This window comes from Eublepharis macularius, chromosome 9 (genome assembly GCF_028583425.1).
Source record: "Eublepharis macularius isolate TG4126 chromosome 9, MPM_Emac_v1.0, whole genome shotgun sequence".
In the NCBI taxonomy this organism is placed as follows: Eukaryota; Metazoa; Chordata; class Lepidosauria; order Squamata; family Eublepharidae; genus Eublepharis; species Eublepharis macularius.
In genome coordinates this window covers 23,715,012-23,737,113 of record NC_072798.1, presented here as the reverse complement: position 1 = coordinate 23,737,113, position 22,102 = coordinate 23,715,012, and the positions used below count along the sequence as shown (strand labels likewise).

The window sequence follows — 22,102 nt, the reverse complement described above, 5'->3', positions numbered from 1 at the left end:
TTTAGCTGAAACAACTGCACCTGTTCACTTTCATCTGCTCCTCTGAGTTGTATACAAATAGGGATTCTTGCACATGTAGCTTTTCTCCCCTTGCTTAACAAGGGGCACCGATCAAAATCCCCCTCTTTACAACACTAAAGTCAAATGATGCCTGTCACCATGGTTGCCAACTGACCAGTTTGCCCACAGCATGACTGGGTATTCCCTTTTTTCAGCAGATTGCCAGATGAGGGTGTTTTTTTCTTCTTAAAATTGTGGAAAAGGGGGAAAGTTGGCTTCTTACATTTATTTATAACGTTATTTACTATTTTCCTCATAATCAGTTCTTGGATGACTTCAGATCTTAGCCGAAGTCACCTGTATAGATCTGATCATGAATAGCATGAGTGAGGGTGTGGAGGGGCTTTTTAAAGCCTTCATTTCATTTCTCCTTGGCCTTTCCTCTTCAGCTTTGCATCAAGAAAGTGGTGGATTTGTGCCCTTCCTGGGAGGGGTGGACAGCTGGCCAACTCCCACCTCTTGCCAGATGTATATCTTCAAAGAGTTGGCAGCCCTGCCTCTCTCTTTCAGATCAGTAAGATAAACCAATGCTTATAACAACAACAACAACAACAACAACAACAACAACAACATTCAATTTATATACCGCCCTTCAGGATGACTTAACACCCACTCAGAGCAGTTTACAAAGTATGTTATTATTATCCCTACAACAAAACACCCTGTGAGTTCATGGCATTTCATGGACTTTCTGTATATAAAAGAGAAGTCAGAACTAACGATCCGTGGATTTGAAAATTAGAGTTATAAGGTTGGCTACAAATGATAGGCTGAAGTAAGTGGGGAAAAATGCAGATCTTCGCAGTAAAGTCGAAGTTATATGTTTAGTTAAGATATGGGTATTACGGAAGAGTGATTAAATAATAAGAAAAAAATTCTGTAAAATGTTTAAATGGTATGTCTCCCTCTATGTTCTTGTTTATTTGTTTATTTTTGTGTTTTTGTTTCTTTATGTGAACCTTTGTCATTTGCTGTAATAAAATAAAATTTAAAAAAAACACCCTATGAGGTGGGTGGAGCTGAGAGAGCTCCAAGAAGCTGTGACTGACCCAAGGTCACCCAGCTGGCTTCAAGTGGAGGAGTGGGGAATCAAACCCGGCTGTCCAGATTAGAGTCCCATGCTCTTAACCACTACACCAAACTGACTTGTACATGACATGCTTCTCAAATGCTTTCATTTCAAGCTGCATAGTTATAAAAGAAAGTCTGTTGTGTCTAGGTTGCTTACTGCAAGGTCAAACCCAACTCCAGTCATTTCAATCACCACAAAGTGGAATAATTTTTACTGAAATATGTTCAGGGTTGACAATTAAAGCTGTAAATTATTTTTATTGGACCTGCTCCCTTTCTGATATAGAGAAATTAAGTGAGATCTTCCCTCACTGTTCCTCTGTGTCAGCAATGCATGGATCCATCGATTTCTGCAATGAAGCCTACTGTTAAATAGAAACTAATATAGCCTTAGTGGAGATAGGAGGTGTCTCTTTACCTTTCAGCTCTCATAGATGTCCATGAGCTACATGAGAGTATAACAAGATGCATTCTTCAGCTATGTGGTGAATCCCAATCCCAAAGGATGGTCTAACGTATACAGTAACCTTTTCATTGCCAAGGCAACTAGAGTGATGTGTTCTGGAACCTTCTACAGTGAAGTATAAAATTCAACAGACAACCTGTATCTTTTGCAAGAGAAGGAGGCATTTGGGTTTTATTTTGTTGAATTTTAATTGGGCTGCTTTTAATTGTTATTTATAATCCACCTTGAGCCATTAGGAAAGAGGGGATATAAATAAATAAACCTGCAGTTCTTCTGGGCTGCATGAAGGGACAGCTATCTTTTCAGCCCTCTCAGAGCAAACAGTTGAAATGCCACAACAGCAAAGAGACACCAAAAATACCTGATTTAAGCAATTCCCCTTCACTTCTGAGGTTATAATGACACCTAGTGATCATAGATTTTACTACAATTCATCCTGTGAAGCCTCAAACAGGATTCGCTCAGGGGTTTCCCCAAGAAAACATGAATTGAAAGTTTTAGGCCTATCAAGCAGTGCTGGCCAATCTATAAGGTGCACCTAGACAATTGTCTAGAGCACCAACACAAGTCTTGTTTCTGCCCCACCCATCCATAGAATCAGGGTAGGGTTGCCAGCCTCCAGGTGGTAGCTGGAGATCTCCTGGAAGTACAACTGCTCGTCAGGCAACAAAGACCAGTTCCCCTGGAGAAAATGGCTGCTGTGAAGGGTGACCTCTATGGCATTATATTCCACCGAGGCCCCTCCCCTCCCTAAACCCCACCCTCTCCAGGCTCCACCCTCAAAATCTCCAGGAATTTCCCAACCTGGACCTGGCAACCGTAGTCTCTTTAGTAAGCAGCAGCCTTTGGAGGCCCACAGTGAGCTTGTTCCTGTTGGGAAGGGTCTGGTCTTCCTCCATCACTCCTCCCTTCATTTGAGGAGCAGGGTCATGGATGGGATGGGGCCCTTTTCCAAGGCCAGTGTAGGTGGAAGGGGAGTCATTTACCTAGGGCACCAAAAAATCTTGGGCCAGGCAGCCAGCCTTGTGGCCAAGAACTACAACAAGGCTATTGAGAGATGGGCCACACAGATGGGAACAGTTCTGTTGGATTTATTGACCAACTGTGGAGAAAAACCAGCCAGAGGCAGTATTTAATAACAACAACAACATTCGATTTATATGCTGCCCTTCAGGACAACTTAGTGCCCACTTAGAGCGGTTTACAAAGTGTGTTATTATTATCCTCACAACAATCACCCTGTGAGGTGGGTGGGGCTGAGAGAGCTCTGAGAAAGCTGTGACAGACCCAAGGTCACCCAGCTGGCTTCAAGCAGAGGAGTGAGGAATCAAACCCCGTTCTCCAGATTAGAGTTGCTTACCACTACACCAAACTGGAGGAGAAGAGAGTGGTTAGTAAATGGCTAAAGATGCTAGCTGCCCAGAAATGGTTTGGCCTGCTTCTGTGTAGAAAGCAATAGGTGGAGCTTTTCACGGCATCAAGTTAAGTGGGATCTCTTGCTGATATCTGTAGGTGCTGCTGCTGTTAAAAACATGGCTTTACAAGACCACTGAAAAGTTGCAGCCTTAGCAGTAATCTAGACTCTAAAATTGCTTTTCCACAACTTTCTATGACAAAACCCAGAATGGCCTGCCTGAGGAGATCAGGAATGCTCCCAGTCTCCTCGCTTTCTGCAAACAATGCAAAACTGAATTATTCAGGAAGGCTTTCTACCCAGATTAAAGGGCTCTGTCATAACAAGTAGCTCAGAGAGATGCCTTGGTAGAAGCAGGGACTATACGCTATGCTATTGGGTACAGTCTGCTGATGTAGATATGTGCTTACCAGGGAGTTTCCACATTGCTAAACATGCCATGTAAATTTATTTATGCTTTGTTTCAGAAAGATTTTTGACTTTGTGCTCAGCTTTATGCTTGTTTAAAATTTTCTGTTTCCATGCTCTATTTTATCTGTTTCACTGAATGTCTTGCTGTTCATTATTGTACTTTGCTCAGTGACTGTCCCAGCTGTTGATTATATTTTATTTCACTTGCACTGTGTAATCTGCCTTGGATCTCAGCGAGAAAGGAGGATTATAAATAACAACAACAACAACAATAATCCACAGAGACTCAAGGCAAGGGAAGCCCTTGGCTGCACCGTCTCCTGCATCCTTGTAACTTTAAACAATAATTGCAGCCGCCCTGCGGTACAACCTGGCAACCCCTCCCCGCAATTCCTAAGTGAGTCTGAAGGTTCTGTCACCTTTTGACATAAAGACCAGCAACTGGTGACCTCAAGGCAAAATCAAGTCTTCTGAGGAATATTAACCCCACCCGTTGCCTTTTTGAGGATGGGAATCAAGAGCCAGTGAGGGTGTAGTGATGTGCTAGAATATGGGAAACTCTGGTTCAGATTCCCACTTAGCCATGAAGCTTATTGGCTGACCTTGGTTCACTTTCCTTCTCTCTGGCCAACCTACCTCACAGAGTTACCGTGGGGGACAAAATGGGGGAGGGGACAATGTTGTATGCCAGGAGGAAAGGCAGGATAAAAACGTGACAGAAAAATTGTGAAGAGCACCTGGCTGATGTGTCAGTGAGACTTGCTATCCATTCTTCCAGCTCACGTCAGATGTTTCTTCCAAAAAAAGCTAGTTGCTGACGAGAACTTTACTGAGGAACAGAATTCAGGGGGAGGCCATGCAGAACCCCTCTCAGTTTCAAAAGCAGCTTGCTTATGAAATCGAGTCTCATTTCACGGTTCATTGGATTTTGACCACTGAAATCAGCAGGTGTAAGAGAGCACAGGGTTCTGTTCTGAAGCCTGGTTTCTGTTTATACAGGATGATAGTGAGGCCCAATGGGAGCATCGCTTGTGTCCACACTTAACTGAGCATGTGTGAAAACATAAAAAGAGCCCTGCCAGATCAAGCCAGTGGTCCTTCTAGTACAGCATCCCACTTCACACGGTGATCAGCTAGTTGCCCTGACAGACCAAACATACGGGACACAGAGGCCAAGGCCTTACCCTGATGCCCAGTGCCTCCCAGCACTGATATACTGTCTCTAGATGTGATCTTAGGCATCTTAGCTCTAGTAGCCATTGATGGACCCATACTCTATGAATCTGTCTAATTCCATTTCCCTCCTATGCTAGCACAATGTCCATAGTTGGTGAGTTCTACAATTTACTTGCCAGCTGGTCAAGTGAGCCTGCCACTTCCCAGTGCACAGGAGGAGGCTGAGCTAGCTGGCTACTCCTCTGGGGCTTGGGCAGGCAAGTAGGCCTGCCACTTACTGGCATGTAGGAGAAGGCTGTGCAGAAAGGCCTGCTGGCGCCACTGCTAGCTTGTGGACACCAGTGGCCAACCGCCCCTCCCCCACTCACAAAAATACCAGGAATTTATATATTCAGTATTTTAACTGCGTTTCCCTAGAATAGTCCCAGAAAAAAACGGACTATCCAGGATACCTGACAACCCTAATTATGGGAGAAGGAGAAAAAGTTCTCTTTATTCATTTTCTCCAATCCATTCATAATTTTATAAATCCAGAACTTCTTAGTACATGTATCCTAAATCTTCTGCCATGCATGAGAGTTCTGTGGCTAGTGTGTAGGAGTTCCCTGAGGGATTTGATCTGGGCCTCCGGTTGGATAAGCAGGTGGCAGTAGCGGTCAAGACACTGCACTGGGCAGGGGGTTGGACTAAATGGTCTGTATGGCCCCTTCCAACGCTATGATTCTAAGAGCACCTTTCATCAGCTTTCCTGAGTGAAAAAAGATCTTACCACTGTAGTGTATGCCCTGGTGACATCTAGATTAGATTACTGCAATGTTCCATGTGTGGTGCTGCCCCTGAAGAGTGTATTGAAGCTACAATTAGCACAAAATGCGGCAGCAAGGGTTTTGACCAGAGAGATCATAGGGGCCATAGCACTCCAGTTTTGTTCCATCTACACTGGCTTCCAATTTGCTTCTGGGACAAATGCAGGTTCTGGATTTGCTAGCCATTAAAGCCTTCTCGGGCTTGGGACCAGCCTACCTAAAGGACCACCCTTCCATATGCATCTACCTGGCCACCACCATCATCTTCAGGGGCTCTGTTTCAGGTGCCCCTCCCATCTTTTGAGGGAACCAGCCACCACTAATTTATTTTACCTGTCCCCTGTTCTTAAAAAAAGGGGAGGGTTTTATAATTCGCAAAATGGAAAGTATCATACCTCAAATTAAAAGTGCCTTTTCTTTTAAAAAAAATCCTAAGTGGGTGAAACAGTGCAGGTGGGGTGATGTATTCAGTCAGTTTACCCTAACTATGGTCCCAACTGAGTGGCTCCTTCCATAGGGAAAGGCGCAGTGGAAAGTGGTTTTAGAAGATCAAAACATTGAGAAATGCTACCTTAACTCATATCCCTCCACCTCTCACTCTGGAAGAGATACATTTTTGGCTCAAAGATAACCTGGCATTTATAAACCACGAAAGAAAGAGACAAGAAAAAAGAGTGCTATTCCTTGAATACTCATCATATTTCATTTTGTTGCTTCAGCCTAAAAGATACACTCTACCAAATAATTTTCCCCCAGAAGCTACAAAACTGCTAATAAGAGTTGCACATAGGGTTGCCAACTCCAACTTGGGAAATTCCTGGAGATCTGGGGGGTGAAACCAGGAGAAACCTGGAGAAAGTGGGGTTTGGGGAGGGAAAGGACCTTGGCATGGCATAATTCCATAGAGTCCACCCCCCAAAGTAGCCATTTTCTCCAGGTGAACTGATCTCTGTGGCCTGGTGACCAGTTGTAATTCCAGATCTCCAACCACTACCTGGAGGCTGGCAACCCTAGTTGCACATAAACATTCTCTACCACGTTAACTGGGCCCTAAATGAATTTCTTGAGTGCTCCAAAGAAATGGACTGTGCGTTATGCAGCAGTGCAGAGTCTGAGGAGAATGTGGGCTGGTCAGAATTACAATTTAACCCCTTTCACTTACAGAGTTGCATGACAATAGCAGGATTCACTTGGCTGAGGATGCTTTGCTTTTCCCATAGCACTCCACCCCCCCTCTCCCTCTGTGGGCCTTAAAGCCATTTAAAAAGGCAAGCAAGCATCATTACCTCTCTTGGGAAGTGACAGTGCTAATAACCTGAGTTACAAGAGGTGGAGAGACTCTGCAGGCTCTTCAAAACTGGGTTGTAAATTACTTGCAGTCACTGTAACATGTCAGGGACATTGTTGTAAGATGACATAGTGTCTGCATGGCTGCCTGTATCTGAATGGGACAATGACAGTAATCTGTGGATAGCAATGAAGCAGTAGATATGGGAAATATATCAATTATGTCCCCTCTAGGAATCATTCCACTGGCACATCTGCCTTCTGAATAATGTCTGCCAGTCAGGTCTCAGCGCATAGAAAGAATTCAGTAGTAGGACAATGAAAGGGGGAGAGCATCAAAAGTTGCTACACCTACTATCTTAAGCGTACCTTTTTTGAAATAAATCCTATGCACCTGGAACCAGTTTCTGGGTAAATTTCCCAGTCCTAGTAACTACTGAAGCCTGATCTTTCAGACTCTACAGGGCTATCTCTAAACAGACAGAAGAAAAGCCAAAGGGATTAATTTCTTCAGATTAGAATTGATCCAGAACTAGCCACTTGCTCAAGCATATAAAGTTGTGAAAATCTATCTTGTGTTATTTGTATGGTGTTTAAGCAGTAATTATATAACCTGGTTGCTATCCTGAAATATATTGGGAGAAAATCCACCATCAGTTTCAGCTTCACAGATGGCACATCTTTCGATATACCTAACATCTCTCCCAGAACTCTGTTCTGAATGTCTCCAAGGCAGAGTATGTACCATGCCCCTATATTTTGGAATCATATCAAAGCTAAGGATACATCTTTGCCTCCAAGAGTTTCAAGAAAGGGATACTCTGATGATCATCACACATTTGTCAAAATTTCCAGTTTCATGGAGATGTTATAGCATCTTTCAGGTTAACTTAAGAAACATGACCTTTCCACAGATGCAGAAAACAAAAGCAAGATGCATACTCCCCCCCCCCCCCCAAAAAAACTTTCTCGGTTACTATTAACAGTCCAGGTGTGAGGAATGAGTCTATCACCAAAGCTTCTTACTTTTGATGGTTCGCTCTTGAACGGACCCAGCCTTGCCATATCTCTTATCTAAGATGCTACATATGTTCTCTTCTTCTGCTTGACCAAAGTTGATATGCATTATGTAACCTGCAGCTGTTGTCTTGTTAGACCTGATATCTTTTAGTGACTTCAAACTTATGACACTGTGACATTAAACTGAAGCTGAAATGGCCTCAGGCATGCACTCTAGCCAAGCTGATCTGCATCGGGTGGCCATCCTAATAAACTCTGTTCTGCTTTGCCAATTGCCTTGCCTTGAGAGTCTCTCTACACCACCAGATCTGAACCTTGGAGGGTTTCCCCTGTCCTTTGGCTCTGCAGGGGGAATTCTGCAACACAAACCCCATCAGAGCCCCTCCAAACATCAGCTAGAGTCATCAAGTCTCAGACTTTGGCCTTAAGACTCAGGTTTTGTGGCCCACTCTCCGGACTTGAATAGTGGGCTAAAATCTCCAGGCAAGCAGCCAGCCAAGGGTCCCCATCCATTTTCAGCTTGTGGGGTCCTTTGGGATTCTGACGCAGAATGGGGAGTGCAGCCACAATGGCTGCTGCAGGAGGCAAAGCCAACTGCAAAATGTCAAGGAAAGAGTAAGATTATGCATAACTTTTAACAGTAACTCTTCAACGTTTTAGGAAGAAACTCTGTTTAATAGGATGCCTTTTAAAATTAATATATTGTTTAAAAATATTTTTTTTGCATACAGACAATGATGATCTTTGTGCTGTGGTGGAATCTGCTGCCAAAACAATGTTTTTTTAAAAGTCTACACAGCCAATCAGATCTCTAACTGCCAATCAGAAGCTCTACCGGGCAAGAGCCCCATCTGGCCCCACCCACTTTCTAAAAACATTTGATGGGTGCCCGGAAAGTCCTTGGCAGACCCCATGGCATCTATGGGCACTGCTCTGGTGACCCCTATATGCCTGATAGCTTCTTTTTAGATTTTATGGCTGTCCATATGTAGCAACTATTGCACATGTAAATTGAAGACTGAAGACAATATTCTGGCACTATCTAACCCATTTTATTGAGTTCATAGTCAACTTCCGTGTTATTTTTCAATGTGTGTGGAGGGGGTGCATATATAGCCCACCTCTTCAAAGCGACATGATGATCACTGGACACATTCACTGGTACCATCTACTACAGTTCCTGGAGATGGTACTGCTGCTCAGTGCAACATCACCAGGTCTCAACCTATGACATTACCAGATTCTAGGGATCCCAGGTGCCTGTTGATTTACCTGCTTGCCCACTGGTCACTGGAGAACGGTGGGAGGTTTTGGGCCACCCGGAAATTGCCTGCCACCAACAGGCAGCCCAGGAACACGTGCAGCATGAGTGCTCCCAGCAGACACAACGATGTCATTTCCGGAAGTGATGTCGTTGTGCCAGCTATGGGAGTGCTCTCGTGCTTTGTGAAGACATGTCATCACATTGGCACTGAAAGCATGCCTGCCTTTTGCACACATGCTAATAACACACTCCCAGTAAGTACTAGGTCCCCCTCATCCTGCTGGGAGGGTATAGGGACCTGGGAACCCTGCCAGACTCTGTGCCATGATTCTAAGTGTTTGAGGTCCTAGGGGTTGGTGACCCTAACCTCCAGTTTCTCAGTTGTGTTTTTTGTGGCCTGATTGAGATGTGATGCACCAACTATGTAAGAAAAACTGACCCACACAGTGGCTGGCGTAATGTCCACCCTGGGATTGTAGCAATTGCATGTACAGTGTTAGAACTTCAGCATGGCACCTGCCCAAGCCACAGATTCATGGATGTGTTAATGCTGCATTTCTTTGACAAACTCGGTTAGACCCTGCTCTGTTATTAGAAAACCAGGTAAATGTGGTGGCTAAAAATGTGTTTTTTCCAGTTACATAAAGCCTGAAAGCTGTTCCCCCTACTTGAAGACAACTGATCTGTCCACACTCCAGTAACTTTAAGTCTTGACTATTGTTACATGCTATATATGGAACTAAACCTTATCTGGATGGCCCAGGCAAGCCTGATCTCATCTCAGAAACTAAGCAGGTTTGGCGCTGGATAGTACTTTGCAAGGGAGACCACCAAGGAAGTCCAGGGTTGCTAAGCAGAGGCAGGCAATGGCAAGCCACCTCTGTTCTTTTGCCTGGAAAACCTCATAAGGGGTCAGCATAACTTGGCTGTGACTTGTCAGCACTTTACACACACATACACACAGAATCTGCACCTGGTACAAAATGGGGTGGCCCAGTTGTTATCTCTGGCTAGCTGTCTGGAGTATATTACTTCCATTTTGCATTCTCTTCATTGGTTACCAGTCTGTTCAATTCAAGGTCTAGTTCAAGGTGTTAGTGCTCACCCTTTAAACCCTTATTGGCCTCGGACCCACATACCTTAAAGATTATCTCTCTTATATAAATCTATGGGGCAATTCCTCTCAGCACTGCAATGTCTTCTTTCTACACCAACCACCCCCACCACTAAGGTATGATCAGTCAGTACTTTTCTGTAGTCATTTTCAGTAGCTGCCCCCCCCCCTCTGGTGGAACGTACTCCTAGAGCAGAAGAGGAAAGCATCCACCTTGATGTTGTTCCACAGCTGGAGCTCTTCAGGAGAGCATTTGGGGGAGGGCTCAGATTGATTTGGATTCACACATGGCGGAGTATACAAGTCAGGTTGAGGATCCCCACCAGATGCAACGATCAGAGATGAGTTGTGTGCTCTCCTCTATTCCTCTGTGGGAGATGCCAGGTTCGACTCAGGACCATAAAATCTTGGGAACCCCCTAGGATACAAGTGGGTTTCCCCAATAGGCCAAATAGTGGCCCCAGGGACTGTTTCAGGTTGGAAAAATGACCTGGTTTGGTGGGGGAGGGGGGATAAAACCCCTTCTCAACACATGCCATAGTCCTGATCCAAACTGAGCAGTGCACATATAGGAACTTTGACTAATCCACAACTCATGTCTGACTGTGTTACATTTGACAATAGGATGGAGACCTCCGACCAACCTGTGGTACTCCATGATGTGTGAATCAACTGCAGCGACTGTCTTTAAAAAGGCATTATCATTTGTCTTTTATAATCATTTTCTTATTTTTTAAGTGTTGCTGGCTGATCTGGATATTGGACATCGTTGGATATTGTTTTAAGCTGTTTTTATTGATTGCGTGGCTTGTTGTCCCCACCTTGGACCTCAGTTTCTTAGAAGAAACGTGGGCTTATGAATTTTTAAAATAAACAAACAAGCATTTTGGAGGGGTTAAACTACAGAGTAACAAAAAAGGCTATTTAACCTATTATTTCAAATTGCTTTTTAAGGCTTTCCTTCAAAACTGGCCACCGGCAGTAGTTGAACTTTGGTTGACCAGTCATCTGATATTTTATGGGAAATTCTAAAAGGCTTTAAAGCTGTGTTTGCTTTTGACCCAGTTTAGAATGGAAGCTTCTGAAAGGTAAAGGCTTTGGAGGAGATTAAGGAAAATACCTGTCATGAAAGCAAGAAGTTGTAGCAACTGAAAAATCAAGAGGTAAAGTAAGTCACTGCAGGCAGAAAACGCCATTAACTGGCTTCGAGAATGACTTTACAGCCAAAATCTTCTTTTGCCAATTGGCAGTGGGACAAAGACATACATTAGAATGGACGCTATGCAACCACTGCAGGGAAAAAAAAGCTTTAATGAGAAGTAGACATTAAGTTACCACACAAAATATGATGTACCTAGAATAGAGCTGAATACTAATTAGGCTGAATTGTTAGGGTATTATTACCTAGCTGCACTGACTGATAATAGATATGCCAAACTAGTCCACTGAGCATGTTCTCTTTTCAGTTGATGAGCTTTAAAAACCACATGAGCCTGGAGGAAACACAGCGTTTCTGTGATGAATGCCTTGCCGAGAAATTTAGATCTTTCAAAACGAAATGGTCTCTTCTCTGCTACTGAAAACAAATCCATCTCTAGTTATGTTAATTCAGTATCTGTAAGGATTGTGGAAAGTCTCACCAGTGGAACAACATGTGAGGCACCCCTCAATTCCTTGGAGGAAGGGCAGGATAGACATGTCGTTCATTATAAGTCAGCAGGTTTTCTAGCTTGAGGGCCATTGCTGTTTCTCTGCTCGCTTTGGAAGGTTTTGATTTGGATCCCATCTCCTCTAGTTTCTGCTATCAGTAATCCCTTATTGCTTTTATTTCACCCATGTTTGGACAAAGTGCCAGGAAGCTAATGGAGGTTGCTGCCTGCTCACCCACTTGGTTGCTTTTAATGGCCCTTGAGGTATTTCCTGGCTGTTTTTCAAGAGCATTGGCCTGCTGGCTGATTCTGCACTTGTGGTCCCCAGGCCAGCATTTGTCCATCTTGGAGGTAACAGAAAACCTACCATTTTATGTGATTTTTCCCCCCCTCTACAGCACATTTCCCCTCCCTCCCACCACACTTCTCACACCATATGAGAAGTTGCTTTTGAAACTGCAGGGTGTTTCAAAAGCAGTTTGTGACAGGGCAGTTGGGCCAGCTGTTGAAAGAAGAACAAAGCAAAGAATCCCCATTAGGATTACTTGCAAGCCCTTTGCATGAACCCAGGCGGGTCTAAGGATCCCTTCCTGGAAGTCCTCAAGAACACATTAATATTGACTGGTTCTGTGGTTAGAAAAGCAGTGTTCAAACCCAGTAGCACCTTCAATATCAACAAAGAGTTTTCAGGGCATAAGCTTTTAAGAGTCAAGTTCTTTTCACCTGAAACAATCTCCATGGTTAGAAGAAAATCAAAAGGGAAGGTGGTCTATGAAGAGTATAGAGGTTGAGGATACAGCCTTTCCGAACCTGCTGCTCCGAAAGGACATTGGATTCACCTGAAGGAAATCAGATTGCATCAAAGGAAATATCAACCCACCACAAAATCTGTCAGATTTATTTTGAGCTCAAGTCTGTTTGGTCTTCAGCAACCAAGCCTAGAAGCACATAGGCAAACAAAAATAAGTTAACAAGCAACCCAAAGAAAAGTCAGCAGCACAGTTCTTACAGGGACATCAAGGGAAAACTACCATTTACTCTGCTGCTCTGAACTGAAACTAGCAAAGTGCTGAGCAGGGAGCTTCACTCTGCAATCAGCAGGGACTGCATGAAAACAGTCTCATAGGAGTGATTCCCCGAAAATCGGGAGGCACAAGAACTTGCTTAACTTAAGCAAAAACAAAGCTATTGGGAGAGCTGCACAGACGGGCTTCAGCTCCATACATAACAGCTGAGGAAAAACATGGACATTGAGAAACCAATGTCTTCGAGGAGCCTCCAGAGTCTGACAGTGCGATTCTAAGCAGAGTTACTCCAGTCTAAGCCCATTAATTTCAATGGGCTAACTCTGTTTAGGATTGCACTGTGAGGCTGATTCACAACCAAATGTATGTGGTGCTGGGAGTAACATTGAAGGCTGGTCCATACACTTGTGTTTTTCACATGGGTATGCAAAATGTTTTCTGCATAGTGGCAAACTCATGTCTGCGTGGCCCATGCCTGAAGCAAGCCAGAAGCCCATCTAAAGTGTCTGAGGATTACACCGTCTCTGCAAGCTCTTCTCCTGCATTGCTCTTGAAATAGTCTAACTGGAAATGCAGCGGGCTGAATATGTGGCCGGCATAATAATACGTAGCATTTATACAGGGCTTTCAGTGTTCAAAATGCTCTACACACATAGCCAGTAGGAATGCCCACAATGGCACCATATGGTAAGCCAGTATTATTGTCCCCATATTGCAATCTGAAGCATGACTAGCATGACTAACAGTGCAATCCTAAGAAGAGTTACACCAGTCTAAGCCCACTGAAATCAATGGGCTTAGACTGGAGTAACTCTGCTTAGGATTGCACTGTAAGGCTACCTGATGAATTACTGGCAGACAGGACATTTAAAGAGGAGACCTCCTAGATCACAACCTAGCCATTGTGTTACATGCAAAGCAGAGCGCTTTCCCATGAATGTGATCAAAGAAGGTGCTCAAAACTCCACCCACATCCCTCCAATCTGCCCCACTCAAGCCTTGCCCTCTGATATCCACGTTCACTATTCTCTTTTCAAGTATTATCCTGCAAGAGTTTTACTTGCTGAGCCTATGGGCTATATAGTTTGGGGGATATACATGGATAAGAGTCAGGCCCCAACCTGCTTAAGAATCCTTTAGTCAAAAACTAGAAATACAGATCAAAGAATCGAATCCAAATGATGGTGTTCAGCAATCAGAGAGGTAGGTGAACTATAAGCCATCATTTTTTTTATTAAAGTTTTTTATTTTTCAATATCTAACATACAAAACTACAATAACAGTAACTACAAAAGACTACAATAGCACAAGGGAAGGAAAAGAAGGGAGAAAAAAGAGAAGGGGAAGGGGGGGTGGGAAAAAAGGGAAGGTAGCCTACAAACACTAAACGCTACACTTCAATGCTTTCCCTTCATACTACCATAATAAGAAAATAGCTTAATAAAGTAGTGACGGAGTGGTTGATCATACAAATTACAAATTACAGTTCAAGTTAAATCTTTTTCCCTCTCCTGGGCCTCGGACGCAGTCCTCTCTGAGCAGCTGCCGCGGCGGCGCTCATTGCCTCCCCCCTCCCTTCAGGCTTCGGATCCTCTTCTTTTTGCTTGGTGTCTGGTCCAAATTCTGAATTTTTTTCCACAAAATCCCTTAGCTGATCTTCCGAATTAATCTTGTAAGCTTGATCTTTATAAGTAAACCCGATTCCTTCCGGGAGTAGCCATTTGTACTTTATGTCACATTCCCTCAAAAGAGCTGCCAACTTCTTGTACTTAAATCTTCTCTTCCGAACTAGAAATGGAACGTCCTTCAATATCTTGACTTTATTTCCCAGAAAGTCCAACTCCACATTGTAAGAGTTATATAGGATACTGTCCCGGACCCTCCTAGATGAAAACTCAATTAACAATCTCACGAGGCAGCTGCCGCTTCATTGCATATTTTGAAGATGCCCGACGGACTCCCAAAATGGCGCTTTTCACTTCTTCTTTAGTTGCCCTCGCGTGTGTCGCTAAGAGTTCCGAGGCAAGATCCCACAAATCCTCGTTTTCCTCCTCTTTAACGTTCTGGGGACGCAAAATGGTCTGTGTTCGCTCCACTTGCAGTCCGATCAGCTGGTTTTCCACCAGCTTCAGCTCCCTGTTCATTGCTCTCATAAGTGACACACTTTCCCGGGCAGACTTCTCTGCCCCCCCCCCCGCTGCTTCTTTAATGGCTTTCACATCGCTTTCAATTAAGCCCATCTGTTTCATTCAGCTTGTCAACAAAGGGTTTTATGGCTTCCATAACCGCTCTTTTAACCAGTTCCTCAAGCGTCTCGCCCCTCTGCAAGGCCGCCGTAACTGACTTGCTGTCACGGGCTGGGCCAGCCCAAGCAGGGTGGTTCAAGTCCAAACCTTAAAGCCAAAGTCAAAGGGGAGTTCCAAGAGCAAAAGCCAAGTCAAACCGGTGGTCAGAGCACGAGATAAAGCCAGGAGTGAGTCCAGAGTCCAAAAGCAAGGTCAGGCACAGTCCAAGGTCAGTCACCGATAGTGTCAGGTCCAAAAGCAGGCACGGGCAAGGTTCACGAAACACGGAGTGGTTGCAAGCAGTAGACACGTTGCTTCCACACCCAGCAGTTCCTCCAGACTGGCTCTTATAGCCAGGCGTGGTTTTCAGCCAGCTGCTGGGGCTCTATCCTGTCACTACTCATCATCACTCTCCAGCAGCTGGCGTTGGCTTAAGAGGCGAGCACTGCGCCGTCTCTCCTGCAGTTCCAGTCTCTGGCGCTGCCTGCGGCGTTCCTTGGGCGTGGGTGAACCTGGGGGGGTGGAGGCTCTTGGCTGCGCTGCACCTGTAGAAGTCCCTGGCTGAGCTTCCTCTGTAGTATTGGAGCTTGAGGGTGCTGGTGCCTCAGCTGCTGGCTGTAAGCTCTGATCAGCCAGCAGCTGTTGCTCCTGATTGCTGGCTTCTGCTGAATCAGGGCTAGGGCTGGCTACACAGGGCTCCTCTTCTCCAGAGGAGTCCCGGCTGGCTACACGAGGCTCCTCTCCTCCAGAGGAGACCTCACTCTCAGACTGGGCCATGACACCATCCCCCCTCCCAAGGCCCCCCCTCTTCTGCGGCCCGGGCAGCCCCGGTTTCTGAGGATAGGCCCGATGGAACTGTCGGACTAGACGGGGGGCATGGATGTTCACGGCAGGCTCCCATGAGCGGTCTTCCGGCCCATACCCCTTCCAGTCCACCAAGTACTGTACTTGCCCCCGCCGGCGACGTGAGTCTAGGATCCGGGCAACCTCATATTCCTCTTGCCCCTCGACAGTAATCGGAGGCGGAGGGGGCGGTGGCCCGGGATGGTGCGGGTCCGGGGGTGAAGCCGGGACTAGAAGGTGAAACCGGGACCAGGTGAAACACAGGATGGATCGGGAGGGTTCGTGGTAGTTGCAGGCGGTAGGCCACAGGGTTCACCTGGTCTGTGATCACAAAGGGTCCAAGGAACCGGGCATCTAGCTTTTTGGAGGGCCGTTGGCTGCGGATATGGCGGGTGGATAACCAGACCCGATCACCCACAGACAAGGGAACACCAGGTTGCCGTTTCCGATCCGCAGCCTCCTTGTAGCTTCCCTTGGCAAGCTGGAGTTGTTCCCGCAACAGCTCATGCATGGATTGGAGTTCCTGGAGGCGATCATCAGCAGCTGGAATTCCCGACAATGGTGCTGTGCTAGGGAAGAAACGAGGGTGGTGGCCATAGTTTGCCATGAAGGGGGTCTGCTGGGTGGAGGAGTGCACTGCATTGTTATATGCGAACTCGGCCAAAGGCAGTAGAGCTAGCCAGTCATCCTGTTGATGGTTTGTGTAGCATCTCAGATATTGCTCCAGGGTTGCATTGGTGCGCTCTGTCTGCCCGTCAGTTTGGGGGTGGTGTGCTGAGGATAAGTGGACTTGGGTGCCAAGAAGGGAGTGCAGGGCCTGCCAGAACCGAGAGGTGAATTGAACTCCCCGATCAGAAATTATATGATCTGGACGCCCATGGAGTCGAAAGATGTGCTGAAGGTACAGGTGTGCCGTTTCCTGAGCAGTGGGGGGTCCAGAACAGGGAACGAAGTGGGCCATCTTTGTGAACAAGTCCACCACCACTAGGATGCAGGTGTGGCCTTTGGAGCAGGGCAGGTCTGTAATGAAATCCATGGAAATAGTCCTCCATGGCCCAGTGGGTGTGGGGAGTGGATGCAGGAGACCAGAAGGTTTGCCGGGGACGTCTTTGGCCCGTCTACACGTTTCACAGGCTGCCACATACCGGGCCACATCCGATTGCACCCGGGGCCACCAGAAGTCACGGGTCAAGAGATGAATTGTCTTGTGGCGGCCGAAGTGCCCGGCAGGTCTAGAATCGTGGACCAGCTGCAGTACTTTTGTTCGTAGAGAGCCTGGGGGTACATAAATCCGGCCTCGGTGGGTCAGTAGCCCCTCTTCCTCTGCAAATCCCTCTGCCTGGGGATGGGGAGATCCCCGGACGTTCTGGAGGTACTTCTGGGCAACGGGGTCCAGCAGCTGTTGAGTCTGTATCTCCTCCACCAGCCCCGGAGGGGGTTGCGTGGCGGCGAAAGTTTCTGGAGCCAGGATGGTCATTGGAGGTTGTTCCAGGTCGGGGGATGTGTTGTACTCTGGCTTTTGGGACAGAGCATCGGCCTTCTTATTCTGGGAGCTGGGAACATAGGTGATCCTGAAATCAAAACGGGAAAAGAACAACGACCAGCGGATCTGTCTCTGGTTGAGACGGCGGGCAGTTTGGAGGTGTTCGAGGTTCCGGTGGTCAGTGAGCACTTGGACTGGGTACCGAGCCCCCTCCAGATGATGCCGCCAAACCTCAAAGGCTGCCTTTATTGCCAGCAGCTCCCGCTCCCAGATGGTGTAGTTCCTTTCAGCGGGGGTCAGCTGGCGAGAGTAGTAGGCGCAAGGCTGTGGAGAGCTAGAGGGGGTTGCCCGTTGTGAGAGCACCGCTCCAATGGCGGTGCTGGAGGCATCTGCTTCAACTAGAAAGGGTAGCTGGGGATCCGGGTATCGAAGGACTGGTTGCGTGACGAAGCGTGTCTTCAGGGTCAGGAATGCCTCGCTGGCTTCCGGTGTCCAACGGAAAGGTTCTCGAGGCCGGAGAAGTCGAGTGAGAGGGACGGCTATGGATGCAAACTGGGGGATGAATTGCCGGTAGTAATTGGCAAACCCCAGAAATCGCTGCACATCCTTCCGAGAACGGGGGGCTTGCCAAGTCTGTACAGCCTCGACTTTAGCTGGGTCCATTTGGATTCCGTGGGGTGATAGCACATGGCCAAGGAATTCCACGGTAGGCCGGTGAAATGCACACTTTTCCAGTTTGGTGAATAGGCCATGCTGCCGGAGTCTTTGCAGCACCGTCCGCACATGCCGAGTATGTTGCGACACATCACGTGAATAGATTAATATGTCATCCAGGTAAACAATGACAAACTGATCCAGGATATCTCGAAAGATGTCGTTCATCGGTCTCTGGAACACAGCTGGCGCGTTAGTCAGGCCAAAGGGCATTACCCGGTACTCGTATTGTCCATATCTGGTACTGAAGGCGGTCTTCCATTCATCGCCTTCTCGGATACGCACCAGGTTGTAGGCTCCCCGAAGATCCAGCTTGGTGTAGATCTGGGCTCCCTTGACTTGCTCCAAGAGGTCGGAGATCAGAGGCAGTGGGTACCGGTCGCGAACGGTGATCTTGTTCAGGGCCCGGTAATCATTGCACAGCCGGAGTTCTCCACTTTTCTTTTTGACGAAGAGGACTGGGGCAGAGGTAGGCGAGGTAGAGGGCCGGATGAACCCTCGCTGCAGATTGGTGGTGAGGAAGTCCCGGAGTGCAGCCAACTCAGGCTCTGATAACGAGTACAGGCGTCCCACTGGCAGGGGGACTCCAGGAATCAAGTCTATGGCACAATCATATGGCCGATGAGGGGGAAGTTGGTCTGCTCCCTTTTCCTCAAACACATCTTCAAACTCTGCGTATTCCTCTGGCATCACAGAGGCCTCCTGTACAGCGGCTGCAATGGGACCTGGGCATTGATTTTCGTGTGGGCATGGGTCCCGGAAGCAGAGGTCCAACTGGCCCCACCGGATAACCGGGTCATGGCGGCAAAGCCAGGAAAGTCCCAAGACCAGCGGGAACTGAGGGATGCCTACCACATCAAAGCAGAGCCGTTCACGGTGCTGCTGGATCTGCAAGAGGAGGTCCTGGGTCTCCTCGACCACGGGCCCAGAACGTAGCGGTCACCCATCAATGGCCTCAACTACGGTGGGGGTCTTTTTTGCCCGCAAGGGAATTCGGTGCTGTGCGGCAAACTTGGCGTCCATGAAGCAGCGGGATGCCCCTGAGTCTATCATGGCATACACAAATAGCCATCGACCATCAGGCAGGCACAGCTTTACTGGCACCAGGAAGGGTTCAGGAGGAACACTGGAGGCATTGGCCGTTCCCACAAGTTGTTTAGTGGGAGTCTGCTCCTGGATTATAGCTCGGGTCCTTCTTTTGGCAGGGCACCCATCGGCAAAATGGCCCACCCCACCACAGTACCAGCAGAGGTTGTGGGCATGACGCCTCGCCTTTTCCTCTGGAGGCAGGTGGGTAGAAGGCATGTTCAATGGTGTGGGTTCCGCTGTCCTTTCAGGCAAGGTCTGGGGCGGGGGTGGCTGGCGTAGCGCACGTGCTTGCCGCCGGCTCTCCAGTCGTCCATCAATACGGAGGCATAGGAGAATGAGCGCTTGAAGCCCTCCTGGTCGTTCAGATCGAGCCACTTCATCCAATACTGCGTCAGACAGTCCTTCCAGGTACTGGTCGACTAAGGCTGCTTCGTTCCAGTCCAAGTCCTGAGCCAGTAGCTGGAATTCAGTGGTATATTGGGCCACAGTCCCATCTCCCTGGGTGAGGGCACGTATTTTCTGGTTTGCTTTCACAGCTTTCAGTGGGTTTGCAAAGGCGGCGGTAATGTGAGCCACAAAGCTTGGAAAATCCCCCAGCAAAGGGGATTTGGCCAGTAACAAGGGTGTGGCCCATCTTGCTGCCTGCCCCTTTAACAGGCTGAGGATGAAGCCGACTTTGACTTGATCTGTGGGGAAGTCTCTAGCCCGGAGTTCAATATATAGCTGGCACTGGGCGAGAAATGCTGGGAATTCTTCCACATTGCCCTCAAAACTGTCAGGAGGCTTCACTGGGCATTTTGCAGGCAGAGGTGCAGCAGGGGCGGCAAGGAGAGTAGCAATCTGCTGCTGCAAAGTCACCAGTGCTTGGGTTAGTTGTAGTACCTGGTCCTGCAGTATTGCCAGGCTCCCTGGGGTGGGTGTTGCCATGTCCATGCCAGGGAGTTTTGGCGTGGAAGCAATCTGTCACGGGCTGGGCCAGCCCAAGCAGGGTGGTTCAAGTCCAAACCTTAAAGCCAAAGTCAAAGGGGAGTTCCAAGAGCAAAAGCCAAGTCAAACCGGTGGTCAGAGCACGAGATAAAGCCAGGAGTGAGTCCAGAGTCCAAAAGCAAGGTCAGGCACAGTCCAAGGTCAGTCACCGATAGTGTCAGGTCCAAAAGCAGGCACGGGCAAGGTTCACGAAACACGGAGTGGTTGCAAGCAGTAGACACGTTGCTTCCACGCCCAGCAGTTCCTCCAGACTGGCTCTTATAGCCAGGCGTGGTTTTCAGCCAGCTGCTGGGGCTCTATCCTGTCACTACTCATCATCACTCTCCAGCAGCTGGCGTTGGCTTAAGAGGCGAGCACTGCGCCGTCTCTCCTGCAGTTCCAGTCTCTGGCGCTGCCTGCGGCGTTCCTTGGGCGTGGGTGAACCTGGGGGGGTGGAGGCTCTTGGCTGCGCTGCACCTGTAGAAGTCCCTGGCTGAGCTTCCTCTGTAGTATTGGAGCTTGAGGGTGCTGGTGCCTCAGCTGCTGGCTGTAAGCTCTGATCAGCCAGCAGCTGTTGCTCCTGATTGCTGGCTTCTGCTGAATCAGGGCTAGGGCTGGCTACACAGGGCTCCTCTTCTCCAGAGGAGTCCCGGCTGGCTACACGAGGCTCCTCTCCTCCAGAGGAGACCTCACTCTCAGACTGGGCCATGACACTTGCCAAGAGCAGGGCTCTGCTTTTTCGCTGCCATTTTAGGGGGGGGGGAACCGCCAGTCTTCCGAGACTCTACGAGGGGGGAAAAATCCGAGTCTTCTGACCTTCAGACCCCACCACTCCTCACATACGCTTGTAGTAACAGAAGGGATTCGCTTACTTGCAGGCTTTCGCCTAATCCTGTTCCTTGCCGTTTTCCATGGCCCGGCAGCACACTAGGTGCCGCGCTCGTCTGCCGGCCTCCATAGGGACAAACGGGCAATTTACCCCCTGCCTCGATCTGTCAGAGGGCTCTTCCCGCCGCGCCCCGGACTCAGATTCCCTGCCTGAGAGTCTGGGGGCTAACCTTTGCAGATCAGCCGCCCGGCCAGGCGGCTCGGCCGCTTCTTCCTGGACCTGCCAAGAAGAGCGTCCGACATGGCTGTGAAAACGAAACCGAATCGAACTATAAGCCATCATGATAGAGAAGAGTTGGGCAAGTGCTTCAAGCCATGCATAGAACGCCACTTCACCTCCCCCTGGCCATAAGTACACCATATCGCTAGCCAGTCTAATTTGGGACCGTATTGCCACAAACAGAGAACTCTGCACTGCAATGTCTTGCAGACCAGATCTCTCCAGACCAGCAAGCAGACCCAGCTGTACATGCATTTATTTAAAATATCTATGACTCTTTTTCCATGTGAACTTGGAGGGCGGGGTGGGGTGGGGGGCTTCTAACATCCCACATTGCATAAAAGATCAAAAATATTTTAAAACATAAAAATAAAACTGTATCAGCTAATGAAACAGCAGAGCTAGATTAAAATCTTCCAGTCCTGCTGGAGACCAAAAAGCCTATCTAGACAAATAATTTTATCTGCTTGCTCAAACTAGCAGGAGCATGTTTTGGAAAGCTTTTTAGTACTGAGAATTCCAGAGCAATGGAGCAACTGATGTAAAAGTGCTGCTCCTTCCCCACAGAGGACTGGTACTTAGAGCTACCTTCCCTGACAGTCTTCTAGCGCAACCCCAGCCAGCATGGTGTAGTGTTTAGAAAGTTGGGCTTGAATCTCTACTCTGCCTTGGAATGTGACCTTGGCCCAGTCACACTCTCTCAGCCTTACCAACCTCCCTGGGTTGTTACGAGAGAACGGTGTAAACCGTTTTGTGCCCCCATTGGGGAGAAAGGCAGAGTACAAATGAAGTTAATGAATAAATGCAGGAATCAATGGGCATAGACAGAAGCAATTTTCAATAGGATTGCA

At 47.7% G+C, this 22,102-nt stretch overlaps 1 protein-coding gene across 1 annotated transcript in view; it reads left to right on the top strand.

Moving 5' to 3' along the window:
• The window catches only part of DENND5B (DENN domain containing 5B), a 181,890-nt gene that overhangs the window by 6,609 nt on the left and 153,179 nt on the right, over positions 1-22,102 (top strand). The window lies entirely within an intron of this gene.